Source organism: Rhinolophus sinicus, chromosome 2, assembly GCF_057876585.1.
Source record: "Rhinolophus sinicus isolate RSI-liver-muscle chromosome 2, RSI-T2T, whole genome shotgun sequence".
Lineage (NCBI taxonomy): Eukaryota > Metazoa > Chordata > Mammalia > Chiroptera > Rhinolophidae > Rhinolophus > Rhinolophus sinicus.
Window position 1 is genome coordinate 50,790,588 of NC_142502.1, and position 18,979 is coordinate 50,809,566.

Sequence of the window (18,979 nt, forward strand, 5' to 3'; positions counted from 1 at the left end):
TAAACCTTGAGAACCAAATGGTTTGATGGGAAATTGTATAAAAAATTAAAGCAATGATAATACTAATAAAACAAAAACTTTTTCAGAAAATAGGAGACGGGATGCTCACTAGCAAGTTTTGAGTCCAGCATAATCATGATATAAAAAATTTTGCAAACAGACTCATATAAAAAAATTGAACCACAAATTTTTTTATAAATGTAGGTCACAAAAATCTAATTAAATAGTAACAAATTATATCCAGCAACAATTAAAAGAATTTATCATGACCAAGTGAGTTTTATTGCTGGGAGGCAAGTTTGATTTAACATTTGAAAACTAATGAAAGTAATCACCAAATTAACAGAATAAAGATTAAAAAGAAGACCTGTTATAATCTCAGGTTAAAAAAATAAAAATCATTTGACCCATAATTCAACACCTATTCATGATTAAACTCTCATCAAAATAAGAAAATAACTGTAGTCCCTTAAACTGATCTATTAAAAAGTCGTTTCATTGTAAAATGTCAAACACTTTGCCTCCGTGATTAGGAACAACATTATGTGCGCAATCACCAAGACAAGAAAAGGAAATAGAAGGCACGCAGTTTTGAAACAAAGAAGTGAAATTCACTTTGTCAACAAAATACATTATTGTATACCAAGAAAGCTTTAAAGAATCCTTAAAGAAAAACTATGATAACTATTAAGTGACTTAGTTGCAGGCTACAAAATCAATATTCAAAAGTCAATTATATTTCTGTATGTAAACTGTAAACAATTTAAAATTAAATTTAAAACAAATTTTTAAATACCAATAATACATTTAACAAAAGTCATCGAAGTCCTCTAAACTCTAAAGCTTTAAAACGTTTTTGAAAAACATTAAATAATATCTAAATAATCCAGGTTCATTGACGGTTTTAAATTAATTCATTGCACATTGACTTAGTAATTTAAAATACCCTATTCAGAATATGGGCAAGCTTTGTTGTAGAAATTGATAAATTGATCATAGATATTTTTTTTAAATGCAAAGACCTAGATTATCCAACCAGTTTTGGAAAAGAAACATGTAAAGAGAGCACACATACTTTTTGATTTGAAGAATTAATCAGTAATCAAGACAGAGTGATACTGACATAAGGATTGACAAGAGTTCAGTGGGACAAGATAATGTCAAAATATAGACCAACACACCTATGGTCAATAGATCTTAAAGGCACTGTGACAATTCAAAGAAGAAAGGAAAGTTGTTTCAACAAATGATGCTGGAACAGCTGGATACACATTTAAAAAAAATAACATCAATTCCCACCTCACACCATTTATGAACATTAATTTGAGATCAATCATATTCCTAACATAAAAACTGAAACCATAGAGCGTCTGGAAGAAATAACAGGAGAATATCTTAACAAGCTTGTGGTAGGCAAACATTTATTTAAGTGATTTAAAATATTTAAAACCTTATTTTAAAAATTTTATAGATTTCTCTCTATCAAATTAAGATACTGCTCATCAAAACTAAGCATTAAGGAAATAAAAATTCAAGTTTCAGACGGAGAAAATATTCATATTACAGTTATCTGAAAAAGAATCTGTGAGAAGAATACATGAAGAAGATATACAATCAATAATAAAAATACAAACTTCATTTAAATAAATATTTAATGATTGACATAGCTTTTATTTATTTATAAGTGAGTGCTATTCTAATGAGAGTGAACCAATGAAAACACATAAAATAAATTAAAATTATTACCATGTGTGTTAAACATTTTAGAAAAATTTTGGGGGCAATAGAGCATCTTTAATTATCACTTACTAGTTAACCTAAATGTCTTACTTTAGGTAAACAATTCCTTTAAAAATCAATTGACATTATTTGATTCTTTACTTGAAGACCCAGAAAGAAAGATCATTGAAAATCAATGCTATAATTTTCAAAGAAAGAACCATTTTATATGTATTAGTAGTAAAGCTTTAACTTTTCTTAATACAGATTGGACTTTTTGAAGGGCAATTGAATATCTATCTTTCTCATTAAGGATTTTCATTCCCCTGTCAGTCTCATGCCAAATTTGTGCCTGTTAGACCCTTAGGAAAACAAAATGTTTCTCATCAAATAGGAAAATAAAGACAAAACGTTTTATGATTATACTTTCAAGTTACTATTTGAATTTTTTAAACATCACCTATCTTTCTCTTTAAAGGTTTCACTATTTTTTTAATATAGAGAATATAGGGAGAATCATTGAAAATAATACATATTACTTCTTTATTTTAATTTAAAGAGAAAATTCAGATTGTCACAAGTAATACAAAATATGCCAAACAGTGGTAATAACAAATACCATGTAAAATTTATTCATATCAGAATCTCAAGAAGAAAGCAAGTGCTTTCATCCTGAAGTTGGAAGATACACTTCAAACTCATGAATGCTTTTGGTTATTCTGTAGGGGGCAGCAAAATCTAAACAAAATAAATATTGAAGGACTACTGATAGGAACCATTAAGCAGCTGGTTTGTACTAAGAGCAAGAGGTAGACTATACCTGAAGTGCTGCAAAATTATCATCATGCTAATTAAAATTCTTTACATTAGCAACAGGGGCTGCTTGTATTCCCCTTTATCTAATCTCTTCTTTTATATACACAACTACTGAAGCTGAACAGAACCAGTGAGATAAAATTAACACACAAATTGTTTTTCCTCCCTTTGGGCAGGAAAAATCCTGTTTACAAGGAAAATTATATTATACATAAATATTTATGAAAAACAACAGAGTCAAACAAAATCATCAAAATTTTTTGTGTAAATTAGCAAAAATGTTATGGGGTAGAATACTTGATACATTTATGAACAGTTCCACAATGTCCTAAAATAAAACCTACTAACATTTAGAAAATAGAACAGTTTCTACAATTTGCTATCAATAATTAATTTTAGGTTGCACCAGGTAGACAAACTGAAGACTTAACTAATATTGTAAGTTAGTTCAATTTTCCTGTCCATCATATAATGATTTCATTTTAGTATGTTGTCAAGAGATCGCTCCATTTTCTTCACCCTCACAAAAGTTTTGTTAGGAAGGAATTAAGAAAGCAAAGGAATACATTATCTTCATTAGGATTCTAGGGGGAAATTTTAATCTGATCAGAGTTATAAGGGGGATGACTTAAAGTAAAGGGCAACATTTTTCATTTAATGACATATCTACATTAGCTTATAAAATCATGTGGTTTTTTTAAGACTACATAATTCACTATCTTTCAGAATTAAATTGCACCATTTTGTAAAAAACTTACATGAGTAGCTCCTGGATCATACCTTTATCTCATGTTCTTTGGCTATGCTTTTCAGCTACTGATTTTCTGTAGATGTAATTAAACTAATACTGTGTGTGGTAATTTCAGATATTGATCATAAAAGTTCTTAAGTATGTAATAAAATATGTATTTGGTAAATTAAACTACACAATAATGGTGATGTATGGAGGTGTATTTTTAAGATGTTAAAATGAACATGAAGTGAGATATTAAAATGGAAGAAACTCAAAAATTACCAAATATCAATTAAAATTTTATTTTTTCTATTTGGAAGTTTATATAAATAGCTCAGTGTCTCTTTCCAAATTTTCAGCACTAATTTATTTTCTTTCTGCTTGTTATTCCATATTCAAAATCTTTTTTCACTGGGACATTGTACTCGTAAGAGGAATTTTATCCATGATCCAGTGTCTGATTGCTTATTTTCTAACATTACCAGAAAGTACAAGATTGAGAGATGAATATAATTATTAAGTTGAGAAAGAGGATTGATTCGTGTTGATTCTTCTACTATTTAAGACATATTTTAGATACAGTTTTAATTCTCATTCTATTAGTTCATTAATATTTTAATAGGATTTATTAATATTAGTAATAGCCTTTTTCTTAATATGACAGAACAAGTCATAGATAATATAGAAACCACACAAATAAAGTTTTCCTTTATATGGAAAATATTGTGCACCATTTTGTAAAAATCATATTTCAAAGGAAATAAACTCTCATCATTAAAATAAGTAAAATTTCCCCAAGTTAGACTGATATATTTCAATGTGCAGGAGTGATTCGAATAAGCCTAAACAAATAAGGCTAGCTGTTATATTTTTTAAGGGATTGACATGGAAGCCAAAGAGCTGTGTTATATTGTAGAAAAATGAATTGACTTTGGTATAATTACAGTCCTACTTACGGAGTTTTTATTTTTATTTTTATTTTACTGAAAATCTGCTTTTTTAGAATCTATAAATTTGTCAGTAATTCATTAACCACATTTTCCTTGTAATCTACTATTTCAGCAATCAGAAGCTGCTTGCTAATAGAAATAATGTTTCAAGGAGAGCTTGTCAATATGAGAAAAATAAGATCACTGTAGGAACTTTTTTTCATAAAGCCAAATGCCAGATGTCTTTCAGTACCCAGACACTCTCTAGCCAGCTCTTGGGATGAGGACACAGATAAATTGTTGTAATGGAATTGTTTTAAGGAAGCACTCTCTCTGGGTATCTTACCTTGCTCTTCTAACTAAGAAGTCAAATTTGTATACTGAGAGATACATGCTTTGATTTGGAAGTATATCCTTTTTTATATCCTTTGTCTTAAAAATTAAAACTATGCTTTCATTAATGACATGGAAAATAAATGCACATATGTGGGTGTGGTTGTGCATTTGTTATTTGTTTGTTTGTTTTTTTAGAATCCTTACTTAACAAAATACATAACAAGCTTCTGGTGGTCTCCATTTGTCTTAAAATCACATACAAATCACAATAATGGAACTTAGGACAAAATCTTCATGGGTTTCCACTGATATCTACTTCCCCAACTCCCAGAATACTATTTCCTAAAATAATACCCAGTCCTTCTTTTCCCTTTCCCTCTGCCTTTCCAAAAATTTTAGAATGATTTCTGTTTGGCATAATGAGTACTATTATTTTAATGTTCCTTTATTTATGAAATAAAGACTCACACCTTCTGACTCCCAGACTGTAGTCACTTCTGCTGAGCAATTACATTATTCAGAAAGTCATACATTAAAGTCTCATGAAACAACTTAGATAATTCTGAGACTCACATCCAATAAAACATGTTCCTTAGAATATACTATATATATATATATATATATACATATTTATATATATTCAGCAATTTTCCATTTGTTTATGAAAATGCTACTAAAGTACCTTCTCAATGGGCATATATTCTAAGTCATTTTCTAGTAGTAGCTGTTAATGGTGTGCTAGATTACATTAAAACTTCTTCGTCTATTTATTTTATAAGTTTCACCCATTGCCTTGCTGAAGATAAGGATGCAGTAGATCAAATAATCATAGTGTTACCTTAGGCAGAAAGAATGGGGCCCAGGGAGAGAGAAGGGAGAAGGGAAGTAGAAGGTGAAGAGAGGCAAAGGAAGGAGGAAATGAGGTCATCTTGAAGAAAACTGCAGCTACCAGACAAGCCAGAACTAGATTTTGGTGGCCAAGCAGACCCAGGATGCCATCTTGTCACTCAAGGTGAATGTTAGCTAAATGTAATGGATTATAATATTATTAGTGTTACGGGAAGGGGAAATCTGCACCCTTTGTGCTGCCAAGACAGTTCCAACAAGAGCCAAATAAGGGGAAAAAAATGCCTCGTCTCGAAAGGAAGGAGTAGTTAGCAAGGACCCGCCTGGAAACACCTATAACGCCACCTCTAAATCTTGAATATTCCACTCCCTCATTCTAATAAATTCCAAAATATCTTTGTTCTTTGGAGCAGTTACTCTTCTCCTGGCCTGCCTGCTCCCACCATCTTAGGAGTGTACTATTTCCTATTTCTTTCAATAAACTCACTGCTTGGCTTATTCAGTGCATCCTTGAATTCTTTCCTGTGACTTAAACCAGGAACTCGTTTTCCAGCAACAATAGAATAGTTATTAACATCCGTTTTCTATATAAATTAAACACATTGGGTGAAATTCTAAAACCTATTCCAGTCACTTTTTTAAAAGGTAAGAAAAGTGAGCCTTTTAGAGAGAGTGGTTATTCAGGATGACATTACTATCTAGTTAAAGAACCAGAACCACATATTAAATCTCCTTTATTTCAGTGCAGTGTACTTGGAGAGCAGTATAATTCACCTGACCACTGCTCAGGTATTTGAGGCTGAACAAGAACTAAATAAAATGACATTATACAGGGTCCACACTCAAAACTAGGATGTGCCACTCATCAATGTGACATTCTGCAGGTCACCCAAACTTGATCCTCATTTTCTTATCTGTAAAAAAAAAAAAAAAAGTGTCAGCTACTATGGAAAGCAGTATGGAGTATTCTCAAAAAAATTAAAATTAGCTCTACTGAATGATCGAACAATCCCATGACTTCTGGGTATATATCCAGAAGAAATGAAAATAGGATATTGAAGAGTTACCTGTACTTCCATGTTTATTGCAGCATAATTCACATAGACAAGATATGGAACCACCTAAGTGTCTATCAATGAGTGAATAGATAAAAATGTGATATCTATTCATACACAGGAGACTATTAATGAGCCATTAAAAAAGGAAAGAAATCCTGTTATTTGTGACAACATGGATTGGCCTTGAGGGCATTGTGCTAAGTGATGTCAGAGGAAGACAAATAATGTGTGATATCACTTATATGTGGAATGTAAAAGAGCCGAATTCATAGAAACACAGAGTAGACTGGTGGTTGCCAGGGCTTAGGAGTGGGGTGGAGGAAATGGGAGATATTGGTCAGAGTACAAACTTCCAGTTAGAAGATAAATAACTTCTGGAAAGCTAATGGACAGCATTGTGATCATAGTTAACAATACTGTATTATATAGTTTGAGGTTGTTAATTATGTGACTTACCAGAGGTGTCAGCTAACACTAAGGTGGTAATCATATCGCAATATATCAGTGTATTAAATCAACATGTTGTTCACCTTAAACTTACACAATGCTATAGGTCAATTATATCTCAATTTTAAAAAAGGATACAGTGCCTTTCACAGTGCCTGGTAAATATGCCTGGAAGATTTTTATTACTATTACTTCACCTATTGGTGACATTACTAACTTTAGCCTGATTTGCATAATCAAGCTAATACTGATAATCAGGGATACCAGTATCAGGGATATCAGTATCATAATCAGGGAATACTTACTGTCTTCAAATAAAACACAACATAATACTTTATTTTTATATCTAAATCTAGGAAATCCCATTTCCTCCTATACATGCAGTCTCTTCACCATGGGTATACATGGTTATGTATATGTGGTTGCATAAAATAAGCCAACACCAAAATTTTAGGATTAAATTTGTTTTCAGTGTTTAATGCTAAGGTAAAATATTCAGTTTCTCTACAGAGTTACCCATGAAATTCCTGGAGTCGTTAGTTTAAAATATCTCCATTGTATGCACTGCCCCTTTAGCTGTCACTTGTGATGATGCTGTTTCACAGGGGTCCCTATGTGTGGTAATAGTTTGAGAGGAGAAACTTCTGTGAGAGGCCCTTTAGTGATCATGGATAGGTTGGCAAGTTAGATAAAGGTCACTTACTCTATTTTGAGATCTTCTTCCATCACTGGAATAATTTGTTTCTTTAACTTGTGGTCCCTCGAGGTCTGTGAAACTCCATTTAAATTAGGTGCTTTCAAAATCATTAAATTTATCAAGAATTCAAATTCTTCGCAATTGAATATTAAATTTTACTTGCCATTTTTTAAAAATACTGAAGACAGTTTCCCCTAAATGGAGGTGGAAATGCCAAAAACTTCTCAGCTCTCACATTTTTAATACTTGATTAATGATTGTCGATCAATAATCTTAGGTCATCTTTTCTCCATGAAGTGTCATCTAGAAATGAAAATATTCTGCAACATCATATAATTTCTTTGTAAATATTTTCATCTAAGAAAGGGTCCACTCTTTGAATGGAGGACTGAGGAGGTATTTGCTATTGGATGACTTTCTAGCAGCAACTGATAAAATTATATGCTGAAAAGAGGAGCAGGTGATCATTTATGTAAGATTGCTATCTGGTTTTTTAGGAGACTCCAAATAGCATCATTCTAAAAATTTTGTGTAATGAGGATCTAAAAGTATGACAGGAAATTCAAACTTCTAATCTTAGATTCAGAAATCCCACTCCTGTCTTTCAATCTCTCCTACTCCTATTCTCCAGCATACCTTTCTGTCTACCTAATCAAAAACAGACAGATTCTCAACTCCAGCTGTATCCACTTTTTCTCCCTAGGTTCTGAGGTCTAGCTATTCATTTAAATAATAATAATAATAATAATAATAATGAAATGACATTAGAGTTTTATTTTCTTATCTCAGCTCTGATTCAGGGCTATTGCACATTTTATGTACTTTTCCTAATCATATCTCTTTCTATCTCAGTAGTGCTTATCTAAATATTTCCTTTTGAATTCAGGTTCTCAAATCCAATCCTACCTGGACTGTGCTTGACAGAACAGAAGTCTGTGAACTCTTTGCCACCATGTACTATTAAATAGAGGTACAACTGAAAGTATTTAAAAATACTAAACACTTTATAGCAATTTGGCACAGTAATTTTATGTCAAGTAAATGTACTAGTAATGTAAAATTGGATGATTGCATTTTGTATGTTTAGTTTTTTCATTTAATTTTTTAGTAATTCACCTTTTATTGTACTTTGTGCAAGTTTTAGCATGCACTATGTTACATTTTTTTCTCTCCAAAATAATCAGTTATTTACCATATATTTTTAAAACGTTGTTCTAGTTCATCTCTAGCTCATGGACTCTCAAATAATGACATGGATTTTTGGTGGTTGTTTTGTTTTTTGATTTTACAATAAAATAGAAGCCTACATGTGAAAACTTCAGTGAAGTTCGTCAATAAGCTAGGTTGGATTGAATTTTTTTCTGGACTTGAGAGCCTTGAGCCAAATTTGTAGATAAAATTTCTGGTCTCATGGTTCTGATTAGAGAAAAGGCTGGTACAAATTATATGTCCATGGGCCAGTGGAAAAGAAAGCAAAGTGAATTGAGGTTGAAAGAAACCACATTTGTTCTTTTCCAAAAATATTTTTACTAAATTTATTGAGGTGACTTTGGTTAGTAACATTATATAGGTTTTAGTGTACATTCCTATAATACATACTCTATATATTGCACTGTGTGTTTACTACTCAGTCAGTTCTCCTTCTATCACCATATATTTGACCCTTTTTCCCTCTTCTACCATCCTCCCTCCCCTCTTACCCTCTGGTAACCCCTACACTGTTGTCTGTGTCTATGAGTTTTATTTCTTTGTCTTGTTCATTTGTTGCTTTCAGTTTTATATCATACATATGAGTGAAGTAATATGGTTCTTGACTTTTTCCTTCTAACTTATTTCACTTAGCATGATAATCTCAGGATCCATCCATGTTGCTGCAAATGGCAGTATTTCACCTATCTTATGGCAGAGTAACATTCCATTGTGTATCTGTACCACATCTTCTTTACCCAATCATCTATCAAAGGACACTTTTGTTGTTTCCACATCTTAGCCGCTGTGAATAATGCTACAATGAACATAGGGGTACATACATGTATATTTATGGATAAGTTTTTCAGATTTTTGGGGTAGATACCCAGAAGAGGGATTGCTGCGTCATACGGTAATTCTATTCTTAATTTTTTGAGGAATGTCCATATTGCCACTTTTCCATAGTGGCTTTATTAATATACATTCCCACCAGCAGTGTATGAGGGTTCCTTTTTCTCCACAACCCTCCAACACTTGTTATTACTTGTCTTATAGATAATAGACATTCTAACTTTTTTCTTTTTTTCTTAAGGCATGGGGTGGACTCAGACAACTGTCCCAGACATTCTTGAATGCAATAATTCTAGACTTTTTTTTTAAACCCTAGCCTACCAGCATATAATGATGAACAGCATGTCCATCATCCTAGTCTAAAAACAAGAGATTTTTGTAGCTGCTCTCTATTTCCCCTTCCCATTCCCTATCACAAAGAGGCCTGCTGGTCCAGATCACTTTTTAACTATTTTTCTTATCTCTTCCCTTTTCTCTAGTTTCAGTCCTGACTTACCATTTCTCACTCAGAACATTACCATATGCCCAACTTGTCTTATTACTATTACCTTCTGTGTTTTGTGGTACAAAACATCAGAATGCAAATGTCTCTGCCTGATTTCCTAGCATTATGGAGTTTACTAAAATGACTGATTTCTGCTTCTTAAAAGATCACTAAAGATGATTGTATCAAGGGCTGTAAAAGTCAGAACAAGACACCCTGCATATTTTTGGAAGCTTTTAAATGCAGTTTAGTGTCAACGTGGCATCAAGACTAATACACTAATACTGTGACATCAGTGACAGCTTTACATCTCATACTAAATGATAGGTTGAAAGGTACAAAGTGCTTTTGAACCTTTATTTTGAATTGCTGAGGGGAGCACAATTTGGTGACAGTTTCAGCTCTGTGATCATTCTTGGGAAGTAGTTTGACTGTAGAAAGGGATTTAATCTCTCTCTCTCTCTCGCTCTCTCTCTCTCTTTCTCTCTCTCTCTCGCTCTCTCTTTCTCTCTCTCTCTCTGTTTCTCTCTCTAGTGTAAATTTGATAGAGCCTATATGAAATTATTATTTTGCTTAATGACTCAATAATAGATTGCTCTATCTTATTTTGAATTACCATCTACAGTATATCCATTCAATAAGAGCTACAAAGTCCTTTTGAGGAAAGACAACTATTTCCGTATTCTACTAACCTATAATCACCAAGGATCAAAGACTAAATTGACAATGTGGGTGGAGAGATAGGATGGAGATTTGATTCAGGACATGTAAACCAATGGTTGTCTCCAGCTAGAGAATATCCTTAGCATTGTTCAAGAGTATATTATATAGTGGATCACACACTGGAAAATCTGAAACCATTATTTATATAGTGTTTAATGCTTTTAAATCATATAGTTTGATTTATTTTCTGACAATGTGAATAGATATTTTTATTCCAGACTCTTAATGAAAAACATAAATATCCAGAACCTGACTTTTATATTTATGTAAAAATGTTTCCAGTTTTTACATTCAAATTTCTTTCCGTCTGTTCAGATTCTGAGAAATGGGTTAAAGTAAGATAGTAGACAGAATTTCTGAGCTCTTCCTGACTAGTTTCAGTGAAACTGCTTTTCAAAACAGTGGCCTGGACTAATAAGAAGCTTCTTGTCCTGATATTTCATTCATACATTGCCATATATTTCAGAATTCAATTATACTATGGCTTAATTTTAATATGAAAAATATTTTACTATTTTAAATTTAAAAGTGTCTTAAATAGACAGAGTACTTCAATAGTGTGTAGTATTTTATGAAGAAATGCGGAAAATGAACATAAGGGTACACATTATCTTACGGATAAATGTTTTCATATTTTCGGGGGTAGAGATACCCAGAAGAGGGATTGCTGGGTAATTCTCTTCTTATATTTTTGAGGAACCTCCACACTGTTTTCCATAGTGACTGTACGACTTTACATTCCCACCAGCAGTATATGAGGGTTCCTTTTTTTCTACAGTCTCTCCAACACTTGTTATTTCTTGTCTTGTTGATGATAGCCATTCTAACAGGTATGAGATGATATCTCATTGTGGTTTTGATTTGCATTTCCTAATAGCTAGTGAATTTGAGCATCTTTTCATTATCTGTTTGTTGTTTATGTATTTTCTTGGGAGAAGTGTCTGTTCAGGTCCTCTGCCCATTTTTAAATTAGTTGTTTGTTGTATTGTTGTTGAGTTTTATGAGTTCTTCATATATTTTGGATATTAGCCCCTTATCGGAAATGTTGTTTGCAAATATCTTCTTCCATTCGTCTGGTCGCCTCTTTGTTTTGTTGATGGTTTCTTTTGCTGTGCAGAAGCTTTTTAGTTTGGTAAGGTCCCATTCATTCATTTTTGCTTTTACTTCCCTTGCCTTTGGGGTCAAATTCATAAAATCCTCTCTAAGACCAAGGTCCACCAAGCCAGTGTAAATCAACTTACAGAAACAAATGTGTCCCCGTATGTGTGGTTTCACATGGTGTAAAAAGTTGGTGTCTGTGAACGTATTTCTGCCCAAGATGCTAATAGTCCCTGAGGCTGGAATTACATTTTATTGCTCTGCGTAAAGACTGAGCATTAGTGCAGTTTTCAAAGTTTCCCAGTTAAAACTAATGTTCAGTTATCATGGATAATGGAAGTCGTAAACCTAGCATTGTATGTGTTCTAGACGCTCCCATCTCAATAAATGAGGCTTGGGGTTGCAGAGTTCTTATAATGTGCAGTTTTTGTTCACTGGCTGAGTGGTATTGATAACAGAGGAAAAGCAGTAATATATCTGGCAACTTGTCAAGTGATAATGACATAAATATACTTAAATTTCAGTCACTGCCCTCAATGAGTTTATAGTCTACTTGAGAATAGTGGTCTTACTTATGAAAAAGTCAAAATTTGTGAGAAGGGCTATGATAGGGATGTATACAAAGTACAATACATAAAAGTAGAAACTTTGCATGTGGTAAAGAAGAGAATAAAAGATTTTAGGAAGTAATGATAGCTTGTGTCATAGACACATAAATATAGTGTATTTTAAACGACCATGGATTAGTGTGGATGAAGCATAGTGTAGAATATGGAATAGTGACAGGAGGTCAAGTTGGCAAAGTTCACTTGAGCCAGATTGTGTGATTTAGAGTCTACTATACCATGTTTCCCCGAAAATAAGCCCTAGCAGGACTACCAGTTCTAATGTGGCTGGACCATGAGCTCTAACATGTCTTTTGGAGCAAAAATTAATATAAGATCTAGTATTATATTATATTATATTATATTATATTATATTATATTATATTATATTGTATTATACCTGGTCTTATAGTAGAAATATTTCAATAAATATATTTCTTTTTTTTTTTTTTTAACTTTTGATGTAAATATTCTGGTCTCTTTTTTTTTTTCTTTTCTTTTTTTTTTTATTAAATTTATTGGGGTGACAATTGTTAGTAAAATTACATAGATTTCAGGTGTACAATTCTGTATTACATCATCTATAAATCCCATTGTGTGTTCATCACCCAGAGTCAGTTCTCCTTCCATCACCATATATTCGATCTCCCTTACCCTCATCTCCCACCCCCCACCCCCCACCCCCCTTAAATATATTTCAATAAAAAATAAGAACCTCACAGGAAGTAGATGCTCAATTAACATTAGGTGATGGATTAAACAGTGAATTAATTGAGGGATTACTTTAAAAGAATACTCTAAGCAGGATATTGAGTTGATTCCAGGACATAGGAGTATTTACCTGGAATGCAAGAGACTCCCTTGTTTTGTTATTAGTAATCTATGTAAGCTTTATAAACTTACTTGGTTTCTTTGTCCTGGTTTTCTCATATTTATCAGAAGCATTTAAGTTTATGATTGTGTTTACTCTATAATAGAATATCTCTCTAAAATTAATGGGATATACAAAACCGAGAAAGCTAAAATCCTGAATTCTAATCCTAGCTTTGCCACTTACTAGTTCTTCCAAGTGCAAAATGAAGGTTATTAGACATACTCAATTGGATTAGAAAAGCACAGAATCATGGCACCTCATTTCTGTATATTCTCCACATATATTAGTGTTTTTCTGTTTAAGGTACTTTCTAGCTCTAATAGTTAATGATTATAAAATTCTAGTAATAATGTAAGCATGAGAAACTGGGATATTATCAAGCCATGACATTTTGGAAGCCTTAATCTCTGGGTACTGGCCAGTACTCAAGACCCCATACATCAGATTATAATGTCAAATAATGAAGATACCATACACAGATGTACTTAAATGCGTACTCCTTACAACTTCTTAAAAGCAAACTCGGTGTGATGTGCATCTCTGGAGACAACTACTCCAGACTGAGTCTGAGCCTGGCTTTTAATGCTGACTCTAACTCAGAATGACTAGAAAAACACAGCACTGGATTATACTGGCTGGTAACATGTGACTACTGAGCTGTCATTAAATTAGCAGTGAGGTGCAGTGACAGGTGTATTGGAGCTATAAGCAATATGAAATATATCCAGGACATTATGCAATAATAAAGCAGTAAAATGGTCTTCTCTCTGAATGTAATATTCACTTCTGCCTCAAATCAGAAAATATACACATGTGGATTTCAGCAGACTGACAATGACATGACAGAAGTTGGTTAAGTTTGTGCCAAGGCAGCCCCTGGCATGACTCTAAATTTAGTCATCACTGACTGCAAAATACTGCTGATAAAGCTCTTAACTTAGTTTGCATAGCAATCCAAATATTATCTCAGAAGCAACTTCTAACTAGATATTTAAACCAAGATTCACCAACATGAACTTCCCTGTTTAATTTCCCTGTTGTCATTAATTTGTAAATTCATGTGGTTAAAATTCTAAGTTCATGTGTGCCAACTGCTAAAACAAAAATCACATACATCTCTTATTTTAACAAAATATTCCATGTTGGAATTAGAGACACAGTTGAAAAAAAAAATCAGAAAAATTTAAAGGATTTCTCTTTGGTGATATGTTCCAAAGGAACAATATGCAGTAGTAGTGTATCATCCCTCTTCTCACAAGAGCATCTCCTGTCCTGTTTATATCAGTTCAATTAAGTATGCAGTCTTCCTCGATATTCAGTATAAAATCTTCCTCTGAGTTCATGAACTGCTGTGGTTGACAAGTATTTTCGTTTCTCCTCAATTCCTGGGCACATGGTCACACTGTCGCCCCTTCACATTAGATGTGCAATATAACTTGCTTTGGTGATGAAATATGAGCACAATTGATGTGTGTCATTCCTGGGTTAAATCTTTGTGGGCCAGAGTACCACTCACCACACACTTTCTTTCCTGATCTTTTTAAAATGCTTTCTGTCACTATAGATTACTTTTCATATTATAGAAATTAATAAAAATCTTATTACATGGAATGTAGAAAAGAGTACATTCTGCATATCTTTCATTCTGCATATTTGGAAATCTCTTCATTTTGCTGAATATCTAAATAGTTATTTTTTTTAAATTGTTGAGTAGTGGTCCATGGTGTAGCTATAGCACCAGATGTTTACCTATTAACCTGTTGATTATCTTTGACATTGGGTCATTTCTAATTTTGCCTATTAAAAATAACTTATGAATATTCATGTAGAAGTCTTTGCATGGACATGTGCTTTCATTTGTCTTGGATAAATACGTAACAAATTATCAATCTATTTTTCAAATTGGTTGTACATTGCAGCCAACAGTGTATAAGAGCTTCAGTTCCTCCATATCCTCACCAAAAATCATGCTAATATGTGCTTTTCATTTGCATTCCTAATTATTAGTAATATTAAGTATATTTCCAGGTGCTTATTTGTCATCTGCATATCTTCTATGGTGTCTGTCCAAATTTTCTCATATTTTTCTTTTTATGTTCGTTGTTTGATTTCTTATTTAGTTTGAGAGTTCCTTAGATATTATGGATGCAATTTCTTTATCTGATACATGATTTGCAAGTATTGCTTTCTAGTCTATGCCTTGTCTTTTGTTCCTTATAACTGTGATTTTTTTAAAAGCAGAAACTATTTTAATTTTGAAGATGGCCCATTTATTAATTTCTCTTTCATGGATCATGCTTTTGGTGGTATATTTAAGAATTTTTTCACTAAGCCCAGGAAACAAAGATTTTAGTCCTATTTTTTCCCCAAGATATTTTAAAGAGGATTATATTCCTTTTAGAGTTAAATTTTGTTTAAAACAAAAGGTATGTGTCAAAATTGTTTTCCCTTTTTTTGTTTGTTTGTTTGTTTTTACATATATATATATATATATATATATATATCCAATTGTTTTTGGACAATTTGTTGAGAAAAACTATTCTTTATCCAATGTCATGCCTTTGAACATTTATTAAAAATTAGTTATCTTTATATGTGAGTGTATTGCTTGACTCTTTATTCCATTGATTTCTCTGTCTTTATGAAAAAATCACATGGTCTTGATTACTGGAGCTTTATGTTTTGAAAACATTAATCCTACAATTTTGTTCTTATTTTCAGGATTGCTTTGAATGGTAACATACTTTTGCAATTTCATGTGAATTTCAGAACAAGCTTGTCAGTATTTACAAAAACTTATACTAGGTTCCTTATTGGGATTGTTTTAAATCTACAGACCAATGTGGGAAGAATTGACATCTTAAATATATTGAATCTTTCTACACATTAACTTAAAATTATCTCTCCACTTATTTTTATTTATTATTTTGATATGTTTATTTTTAAAGTTTAATTGGGGAGCTTTTTATGTTTTAAATTCTCCACTTATAGAACATATGAAATAGAGTTATATTAACTGTTTTAAAGTACTTTCCCTCTTATTCTAACCAATGTGTCACTTCTAGGATACTTTCACTTCATTGGCTTTCTTCCTATTATGGACCATATGTCTGTTTCTCTGAATGCCTTGTAATCTTTGATTTTATTCCAGACATTATAAATTTTGCCTCATTGTATATTAGATATTTTCATATTCCTATAAATGTTCTGGGTCTTTGCTCTGGAATTCATTGAAGTTAATAACACATAGCTTGTTCCTTTAGGTCTTGATTTTATAATTGGTTAGGTAGCTGCAGAGCAGTGCTCAGGCAGCAAATTATTTCCCATTCATGAAGTATAGCTTTCCTGAGTTTTCAACCTGTTGTCTCATGAATTATGAATTTTCTAGACCTTCTGGTGGAAACACATGCTATTCCTGGCCCTACTGAACACCAGGCACTTTTCTATCTAGTCCTTTTGGATAGTTCTTCACCCAGCCTCAGTTAATTTTCTCACATGTATACACTGATCAGTCTTCTGCAGACTACTTAGGAGGGGCCTTCTAAAACTCTGGATTTTTATCTCTGTGCACCTTTCTCCTCTGTGGTACTCTGTGCTGCAAACTGTAGCTGCTTAAACTCTCTTGAAACTTTCAGCTCCATGTCCTCAACTCTTGGAATCTGTCAAGCTCCTGTTTGCACTTTGTGAGAATACTCTTTCTAAAATGTAAAAATGAGACTGTCATTTCCCCACTTGAAATCTATTTTATGTGGCTTATCACAACCTTTAGAAACCTCATGATTAGGTTCTTGCCTACTCCTTCAATCTTATACTGCTGCACTCTGACACATAGAGCAAAGAATCCTAACCACTGCTCATAGTACAATCTCCCTAGGTGGATTTTTATGTAATTTGTTATTTTCATATATTTTTAAACTTACAGAAATGTTGCAAAAAATAGAGAGATTTCCCATAACCATAATGGAGTCACCAATACCAGGAAATTAACATTGACATAATAAGCTACTAACCTCATTCAGATGTTACCAGGTTTTCCACTGACATCCTTTATTCTGTTACTTGTATTTAGTTATTATTTCTCCTTAGTTTTATTATTTGTTTTTTTAACAGTTGTGAGGTCTTTACTTTTCTTTCATGACCTTGTCACTTTTGCAAAGTATTAGCCGGTTATTTGGAAAAATGTCTCCTTAATTGATTTTGATTGATATTTTCGCATTTTTAAACTGAGATTGTACCTGTTGGAAGAGACTACTGCAAAAAATGCTTATGCTTTTTTAGGGTATTGTATCAGAAAGTTCATGATGTCAAAATAATTTAAGACTGGTGATGTTAGCTTTGATAACTTGCTTAAGTTGGTATCTGCCAGGTTTATGCATGTTAAGGTTACTATTTTTCCCTTTATAATTAATATATATGTTGGGGTAGATACTTTGGGACTAAGCAAAGTGTCTCTTTCCTCTCAAATTTCCACCCACTAATTTCAACAAGCTTTGGTGACTCTTGTATGCAACAGTTATAACTATGGTGTTTCGCTAAAGTTGGTTTCCTATTTCCTTTTAAAATTTTGAATTGGAATTCTTCTGTAGAATTCTCTTTTCCCCCATTTATTTATTAGATATTCATTTATATCATTCTGACTAGTTTATGGATATTTAATTGTATGGATTTTAATGCAGCACTATTATTTTATTGTTGAAATTGTTTGACCATTAGGTTCTACTTTAGGCTGACTCCAGTGTCCTTTTTCCATGCATCCATTCTTCTATGAGAACTTTCTTACTTTCTGGCACCTGAAGATGTTTTAGGCTCATGTTTCTTTTTCTTTGCCCCAGCCCTGGACTCAACCATTTATTTAAACATGGAACCTAAACTTCTTCTTAGGTTCTAAGTTTCTTCTTTAGTCTTTTTTGTTGTTGTTGTTGTTGTGTGTTTTTTTTTTGTGTTTTTTTAATTGGACAATGGTGTTTAGAAAAAAAGATTTTAGCACTAGTTATGCTCATTGCTACTGGGGTATTATTAATACCAACTCTTGTCAGTGGACGGAGCTAGAAAATACAAGTATGTATACTAATCCATGCATTCATACCTAAATATCTGCATTTATATTTAACCTAATAGCCATCTATGTGTCATCTATCTAATCTGTCACCATGAGTTCATACTGACACTTCTAATTCCACGATTTCAGCTTCTCCTTTACTTATATACAACTTCTTTCTTAGACAGTTAGAAGACTGTCTCTTGTTATAATTGTCTATATCTATGTATTTGTTTAATGCTAGCATATAGATATTTTCAGAAATTCTTATTAACTCCCTGGATATCTATTTAAATAATTTTATATAGATTACAGAATTTATTGATGGGATCTTTACCTTTAAAAACTAGGTTAAATGTTGCCTTCCCCATTTCTTTCAGTATGGTTATGTTATTGATGAATAGTACAATTAGGTGCATTTTTTAGTCTTGTATTCTAATATAGTTTCTCACCATATCCTGGTAGGTTTTAATTATGTGTTAATAGTCAGAAATATTCAAAGGATATATTCGATGAAATGTCACTGCCTACTCGTT